Source organism: Armigeres subalbatus, chromosome 2, assembly GCF_024139115.2.
Source record: "Armigeres subalbatus isolate Guangzhou_Male chromosome 2, GZ_Asu_2, whole genome shotgun sequence".
Taxonomy (NCBI): Eukaryota; Metazoa; Arthropoda; class Insecta; order Diptera; family Culicidae; genus Armigeres; species Armigeres subalbatus.
The window spans coordinates 323346578-323355088 of NC_085140.1; the positions used below are offsets into that span (position 1 = coordinate 323346578).

The 8511-nt window shown below is 41.9% G+C and overlaps 1 protein-coding gene across 11 annotated transcripts in view; it reads right to left on the reverse strand.

Annotated features, from left to right (window-relative positions):
* Window positions 1–694, reverse strand: part of LOC134212690 (ethanolaminephosphotransferase 1) — a 44046-nt gene extending 43352 nt beyond the window's left edge. For 5 of the 11 annotated variants that reach the window (XM_062690766.1, XM_062690767.1, XM_062690762.1 and 2 more), the window contains exon 1: window positions 327–694. The gene's annotated coding sequence lies outside the window, so the exon portion shown is untranslated. The remainder of the gene's footprint in view (window positions 1–326) is intronic. The other 6 variants (XM_062690765.1, XM_062690764.1, XM_062690761.1 and 3 more) reach the window with 3 other exon arrangements.
* Between the last annotated feature and the right edge of the window lie 7817 nt (window positions 695–8511).

The following is an 8511-nucleotide window of genomic DNA, read 5'->3' on the forward strand; positions in this document are numbered from 1 at the left end:
GTACGTAATTTACTTGGTCTTACAATAGATTAATTGTCATTGCTAACAATCAATCGTACTAGGTTGAGTTATCTTCTAGTTTATTTATTGCCCTATATTTTGTACAAAAATATTAGATTAGACCCTTTATTCAGTGTTGCCCTCGTATTTTTTTTTCTTTAAGGGCAGTCCTTCCGCCTTTCTGAATATAAAAAAAATCTCTCATTACAGCACCATTAAGATATCATAGCCGTTAACACTTGCTTTGACGCGAACGTATTATTTATCGCACTTCACGTTCTAGGTATGGTTTCTCTCTTGCCTATTTATAGTATATACTGTCCTACCTCATCACCAACTAATAGATCCAGCACTGAATGTTGTTTATACACAAACACGCTTTAACTCTATAATTTAATTACGATGCAACACGCACGTACTGGATGCAAAGTCCCGACATTCTGGAGAACGTTGCCGTCTAAACACTGCCAATTACCCGATTGTTACGCTCAAATATCAGATCGACAATCGTTCACAGCAGCATTTTCCGCGAACCGATTCCGCGCACTTTTCAATCTCGTTCAACACCATACTCGATTCACTTGGGTTAGCTTGTACCGCCACGCCGCGCAATCGATCCAGCCCGCTGTAGAGTTCTAACGAAACTGAGCGGACGTCGTCCGTTGCGGCGACGGCAAATTATTCCTTCTCAAGTTCAAAGTTTGGAGGAAGCGTACTTTTCCCGACACATGGCCCTGCGTTGGTCGTTACAACTTTGGACAACCATCGTATGTTGCAAACCTGGACGCACACAGAATGCGACATTGTCGCTACTCATCCACTCACTCCATCATATTTATAACTAGTATATATATGAACTGAATATTGGACAGTATGTCTAGCAATATGTCCCATCCTGGCAGACGGAGATGTATTGCAGTTTCCGTTGTGTTCGTACGACGCTTATCAACTGATAAGAAGCTGTGCTCAAATATGTGTAAGGCTCTGTTCCAATAGCAAATATACATTGTCATTGGAGTTCATCTGCCATCGCGTCTTATTATATACCGCCCTTAAACTCAAAATGTGCGACGAGGGGACGCAAAATAGCAAAGCAGTTAAGTGAAACTCGATATGGTAGTTTTGAAGATTCGTAAAATGCTAACCAAATGTTAACCTCGGTAACACATTTATCAAAACTTAATTTTAGAACCCGTGTGCTCCGATTTGCTTGTTCCCTCTAACAACTGGAACTGTTGATGGACCTATTTTAAAATAGTCGATAGGTGATTTATTTTGAGCTACCTGTATGTAAATAGCGAAAAATATAGATTAATCCACTATAGCGGCGACAATGCCTTTCACATATTATGTTTTTCAGCCAACGTGCTGCCACCGGAATTTTTAGTGATGTCCTTTAAAATTGTTTTGGAACCAAATTTTAGGACTACAGATACCCTAGCAGCACAATTCACGTTGTTGTGGTTGAAATAACTCATATATGACCAAATTTAGTCGTATATGAGTATAATAGACTGATTTACAACATGTGTGTTGCTCGGGTAACTTTTTTTTCATAGGGGAATTGCACCGATTTTGACCAACTTAGTGCCTAATTTGGCCAACCCTGAAAAATACATACTTTTCCAAAATAATCGATCAGTTGAAAGCAGCGTTAAAGCGTGAGGGATATATCTCTTGTTGGAACTAATAAAACCCTTGCGAATTGCTTTATTTTTGGAGTTATTCGCAAAATTGGCCAAATTAGGAACATGGCCAAAACTGGTTCCCCTATCCCTTTTTACACAGAACTATTTTTTTTATTTTGAGCCGTGCCCCAGCAAGCATGTTTTTTGCTGAGATTCCTGTCAAAGTTGCTGAAAATCTTTGCTAACAAACGCACGGCTGTGCGGATTTTGCTGAGCTGCAGAAATAAAAACTAAATGTGTACGCTTAAGGAGTTCCCGAAACCTAATCAACCGTTCGAGAAATTAACAGATAACAGAGAAAGATTGCGAACTGATTTAGTGGCAACGAATTTAGCATGAAACAACGGACGCTGTTTAAGTAATCGGAAACTAAACATGCTGATGCCATAATAATATTCCATAGATATTGAAGCTATTCTTAGCTACCGATGTTCCGCTGTTTGAATAACTGCACAATGGGAAAAAATGTCCATAACGTGAATAAATTTAATATCTCGGTTCGGTACGGGCGAATTGTGCTGAAATTTTGACAAAAATCGTAGAACTTTCTAGGGAATCGTACAAAGGTGGTTAAGATCACTGCACGAAGCTGCAAGATCTCGTTTTACCCTAATACCCTTTATTTGTTATACTTTCCGGAAAACCTTGACATTTTGGGTATTAGTTATAAAATAATAAAACGTGGGGTATAATGAGCAATATTTAAACTTCTTTAGTCGTGCGGGGACAAAACTAACTCCATTCGACTTCCTGGAAAATTCTAGATCAGACTAGTAATGTGAGGTTATTTGTAAGCAATTTGAGGGATATGAGAACATGGGTAAAATCAGCAATTCTCAATTCCCAACATCGTGCAATAGACAGAGCTTACATTACACGATTTTGGCAAAATTTAAGGTCAAATGTGTTATGTTTTGTAATTATTTGTAACTCCGAACTTAACGAATTACATATCAAATAAGAGAGATTGGGGTAAAACGAGGTCTTGTAGCTTCGTGTAGTGAACTTAACCACCTTTGCACAATTCCCCAGAAAGTTCTAAAATTTGTGTAAACATTTCAGCGCAATCCGCCGATACCGTTATGGACAATTTTCCCCATTGTGAAATGTGTTAAACTTATTCAGTCCATTTCAAACACTCGCCTGAACTAGTCAATAAAACCTACCAATAAACACCTGTACCTACTCGCGTTATTTATAATTTCAAGAGATTATGGGCGACCCACGCAAGGTCTCGGTTCACGACACCCACTGTTCTCGGGTACCAGATATATGATATTTGTCGTTCCAGAGTGGATAAATATTTGAAGCCCGTGAACTTACTGGATGTGACAAGACGGATCTACTGTCAATAGCGGTTAAGCTGTCGAAATTTGAGGAAAAAGATGGAACAGCGACGTACCAGTTAGATATAATTTAAAAAAGATGACTTACAGTATCTCATACGGGATAGGTCAAATGAAAAATTGAACGGCCTTGAAATTGTTTAGGCCAAGAAATCCGTGTTATCGCAAACATGTGTTTGTAAGCAACTTGCAAAGCTAAGAATGATTGAAGTATTGTCGATGGATAACCATATTAAAGTATTTGAAGATTCAATCCGAAAATTAAAGTTAGTCAGAGTCAGAGCGAAGTTTGAAGAAAATGATATCGTGTCCTGGCTTTGTGCTATCGTAACTGAATCGTTCGATCATCTAGTAACTGGATAGGAAAACCGTGAAGAAAATAATCTGAAGCTGGATATTGTTCGAGAGCGTGTGTCGATCTATCGTAACACTGCTTCCCAGGCGGGCTCTGTCGCGCTCTATTACGCCCACAATCATGTAATTTGTCTTCGATACATTTATCACCAGTCCAACTTTTGTTGCTTCACGTTGTACAATTCTGCCACTTTTGCAAATGTTCGGCCGATAATGTCCATGATATCCGCGAAACAAATAAATTGACTGGATCTGTTGAAAATCTTACCACTGCTGTTACACCCGGCTCTCCGCATGACACCTTCTAGCGCAATGTTGAACAACAGGCACGAAATTCCATCACATTGTCTTAGTCCCCGGCGCGATACGAACGAACTGGAGTGTTCGCCCGAAATCTTCACACAGTTTTGCACACCATCCACTGTTGCTTTGATCAGTCTGGTAAGTTCCCCAGGGAAGCTGTTCTCGTCCATAATTTTTCATAGCTCTACGTGGTCTGTACTGTCGCATATAATCGCCTTGAAATCGATGAACAGATGGTGCGTTGGGATCTGGTATTCACGGCATTTTTGAAGATTTGCCATCCGGTGAAGATCTGGTCCAAGATTAGTAGACTACTAGGAACTCCTCCATCTGCCATGTTTATGGTAGAGAAGATGGCGTGGGTGAAAAATTCATTTTCAGTGCAAAACGACAACAAACCCGCAGGCTCTCCCATACTAAAATCCAAGATGACTAAATCGTGAATTTGGCAGATTTTAACACCTAGTAATGTATTCATCTCGATCTGGTCCGTTGTCGAGCGGCCGTCAACGAAGCCTGCTTGATAGCTTCCCACGAACTCATTCACTATTGATGACAGACGACGGAAGATGATCTGGGATATCATTTTAAGGACGGTGATCGCTCGAAAGTTTAACCCTTTCCCGCCCACGACTTTTTTCAAAGATTTCAATAGGAAGGAATCACCTTTGAGAAAAATGCTAGAACAAAAGTTAATTGGCATAGCCAAAATTAGTGGAAAACGAAAAAAAAAGTTTTTGATTGTAAATCAATAGTTAATTGATTGTTTTCAATAGTTTCACTATTTGTACTCAAAATTGATTATATTTCCAGTCTAATGGAACCATAAAGATGTGTCCAATATTCCTTTTTGTTGTTGAAACAATTCGATGAAGGTTAGAAGGTGCAAAATTTGGTGGTGCACCACAGACACCATGGGCGGGAGAGGGTTAAGAAACGAAGATAGCTGAGGGATACGTGTTAGGCTCTCACTCAGCGGGTTCATGTTCGATTCTCGTGCTATTCCTCATTTTTGCCTGCTACGTTGGGATATAGATACTCTATAGTAGAGTGAACTGTGTATATCTGGTCATATCGTCAAGCTCGGTACAATACTGAAGCTGACAATATGACGTCCCACCACGGGAGCGCATTGAGATTGATGCCAGTTAAGTATCAATTATGGTTCTGACAGCGTGCGTTAAAGGACTTTGCTTTGGTTATTGCTATATTTTGGATGCGTCGAGACAGTCAAGACATTCTACTCTCTTAGTGAGGGCGGGTGTCACCTGAAACGGTGAGTGGGCTAATGGATAGGCTGTCTTCCGTCCATAAAACCGTGGCGGGCCTTGTAGCACACAGCAAATAATTTTGAAAATTCAACGACGTGTAAAACTGCAGCTCATCCTATGGAACGAAATAACATTCGATACTCAATTAAATTTGATGGAATTTTACATGCAAGCACCGTTTAAATTTATTTTGATTTAAAAGAATAGTGAGATCGATTGAATGTTACGTTTATTTGCATGCTCCAAATATGTGCATGAAAATACATTTAAAATCACAACATATTTTTATCGGTGCATGCCATCCAATCATGCAACTCAGTTTTGATAACTAGCGAGTAGGCTTAGATGATAATTCATGACTAGCGCTGATCTGGCTCTTAACATGCAAGTGTTAACCCTCGCATGGCCTATCTGCTACCTCGGTAAGCATAGATAACTATGGGATCACAAAGGCGACTTCTTCAGTGGGATTCGACGACAGCTGCAAGGGGGATCCAATCGCTACGAAGTCTTATCAACACAAAAAATCAAGTGAAGCGTCCGACAACAAGGAGGATCCTTTTGCCAGACAAAGTGACCTTAATCGGTCGCCCCATAGGTCGCCAGGGGTAGGCGACAGAGAGGAACGTGGTAAGGTAGAGGAAGCGTCAGTCGAGATCTAAATGGATGGCGTTACTCAAGAAGGGTAACGCCCGTATGCGAAAGGCCGTAGTCGAAGGGACAGAGGCGAGGCAATTATTGTCAAAGCCGAGGGCAAAAGCTACGCCGATGTACTGAGGGCCATGAGAAACGATGAAAAACTCGCTGGCATGGGTGAGGATGTCAACTACATCCGCAGATCGCAGAAGGGTGAGATGATTCGCGCCCTGAAGCGGGATGTTGCGCAGAAGAGTGCTGCATATAAAAAGTTGACAGAAGAGGTGCTGAATAATGGGGTGCATGTTAGGGCCATATGCCCAGTAGAAGTAGTCCAGTGTCGGGGCGTGGATGAAATAACCAAGGCCGGAGACCTGGTGGCTGCACTGAGAAATCAGTGTGGCGTTGAAATTCAGTATACCACAATTCGGTTGAAGAAGGGTCGAGCGGAAACAGGTTGCCACATTCCAAGTACCCTTGGCTGATGTCAAGAAGATGCTAGTTAAGGCAAAATTGAAGGTGGGATAGCCCTAGGATAGGGATGTGGCAATTGAATTGCGACTGCCTTGTTGTTTCCTCAGTCGGTTGCTTCGACGAGGTGGTGGCCAGTGCTTCCGAATATTTTTATGCAATATCTGCCGAACAATACATGTAACAAATTCATGTTTTCTCGTTCAGTTCTTCCATTATTCGTAGTAAAAGATGCTACGTACTATCAGAAAAAAGTTTTAACATGGAATTAGATGAGTTTTATAGTGAAATGGGTAAAAAGTTGATAAATAATGCTTCAAATCAAGTGTTTTGAATTAGCATAACACTTGAGAATCATGCATACATCATTTGCAGTCTAGCATAAATTAATTTTACCCAAAAAATCAAAAATCAAACTTTTGAATTTTTTCATAAATTTCAATTTATTTACCCAGCAACACGGCCAGGGTAACAACAAGTTGCCCTTTTGAAAATGTGATACCGCCGATCGAAGTAATCGATTGTCATTTTCACCCAATCAGCAACCGGTACGATTTTGACAGAAAATCGGTACGATTTTTACTGACTAATTGGCACATCCTATCCTAGGGTTAGCCGGCTTTAAGTGCTTCGATTTTGGACATAAGTCATATACCTGCAGGGGTCCAGATCGGAGTAGGCTATGCCGGAGGTGTGGAGCTGAAGGACACAAGGCTCACACCTTCCAGGCTGCACTGAGGTGTTTGATCTGCGCTGGCGTAGACAACAAACACCCATCCGGTGGGCTGGCCTGTCTGGCTTCCTAACGGGTTCGGACTTGCAGGTAGCTAAATTTAATCTCAACCACTGCGAGGCAGCGCAAGCGTTGCTACAACGGTTGGTATACGAGAACAAGACTGATGTTGCCCTGTTATCGGACCCGTATTGCATCCCTGCTGGGGACGGCAGGACAAGTCCAGAACAGTGTCAATCTGGACATGCGGGAAGTACCCAATCCAAAAAATAGTTTCATCTCCTGACGATGAGGGTTTCGTAAAAGCCAAAGTAAATGGTGTAAACCCTGAATGGAGGGTTCAAGAGGGGTATACTTCGAGCGATCATCATGAAGTACGGTTTATGATCAATTATACCCCTAATAGAACCACAAGATGGGTCAATACAGTTGACCTAGGATGGCGTATCTCGCATTTCAACCCTGAATTGTTCGAGGAATCATTATGATGGAAAAATCGGACTCTTTGACTGAGTGGCGACGAGTTATCCGATGTCCTGACACGAGCATGTGACGTAACAATGCCTAGGAAGAATGTGTATGGTCCCATCATAACACCGACAGCATGGGTCTCGTTATTTCGTCATATTCATACTCATCGTACAGTGGAATATCCAATTAAAAAAAATCAGACGTTTCCCAAAAGTTTCGAGAATATAAGGCAAGTCACTGCACTGGGGCAATCGTTCTCAAAGTTGAACAATCGATCTCCAAGGATATAAAAAAGCTGCATGTATCCTATCAAAGCGCACAATCCCAAGTTCTGGTGTTAGGTGGGACTCTAAACATACCTGCCACAATGGCCCTCCGATGAGACAGGAGGTTTACGCAGGCCCAATAACGCGCCTGTAAAACCAAAAATTACGAACGACATAAGAGATGGTCGGGGTTCAGCCAAACCGCTCCAAGCGGCTTTTCGACTGACTTGTGATATTTTATTCGTTCAAGGATAACGGAAATTGTTTCATATAAATTTAAACATACATTTGAAGTAGGATATCCTCAGTTATAGGGTTGAGGGATGTCCAATACGATATGCGATCAATTAAATCTGATAAAAGAAGGTTTATGTTGGCGCTTGGTGTGCTTTGGCTGAATCCCGACCAGATAGTAATCGATATATGTAATCGGCAAACACCTAGGCGACGAATAAAGGATCACGATTGGAAGCTTGGAACATGGAACTGCAAGTTGCTAGTTGCAGGTTGTGAAAGGATAATCTATGATAAATTACCTACATCTCCGCAACTTCGACGTCGTGGCGCTGCAGGGAATTTGACGGTCAGAACAGTAAGTGTGGAAAAGCGGGCATCGAGCGGCTACCTTCTACCAAAGCTGTGGCACCACCAACGAGATGAGAACCGGCTTCATAGTGCTGGGCAAGATACGCCAACGCGTGATTTGATGGCACCCAATTAACGCAAGGATCTACAAGGCCGTTTCTTCAACTATAGCATCATCAACGTGCACTGCCCACACGAAAGGCAACCCGACGACGAGAAAGAAGCGTCAGGTGGAGCATACATACGATAGGCATCGAAGTCGAACGCCGCGGTTAAACTTTTGGCGGCTACAAGATGGTAGACTAGTGACACTTTCAACGGAAGAGCAGCTGGAAGTGGCACTTCAAACAGAAGAGCAGCTAGGTGCAACATCTCTTGAAGATGGCT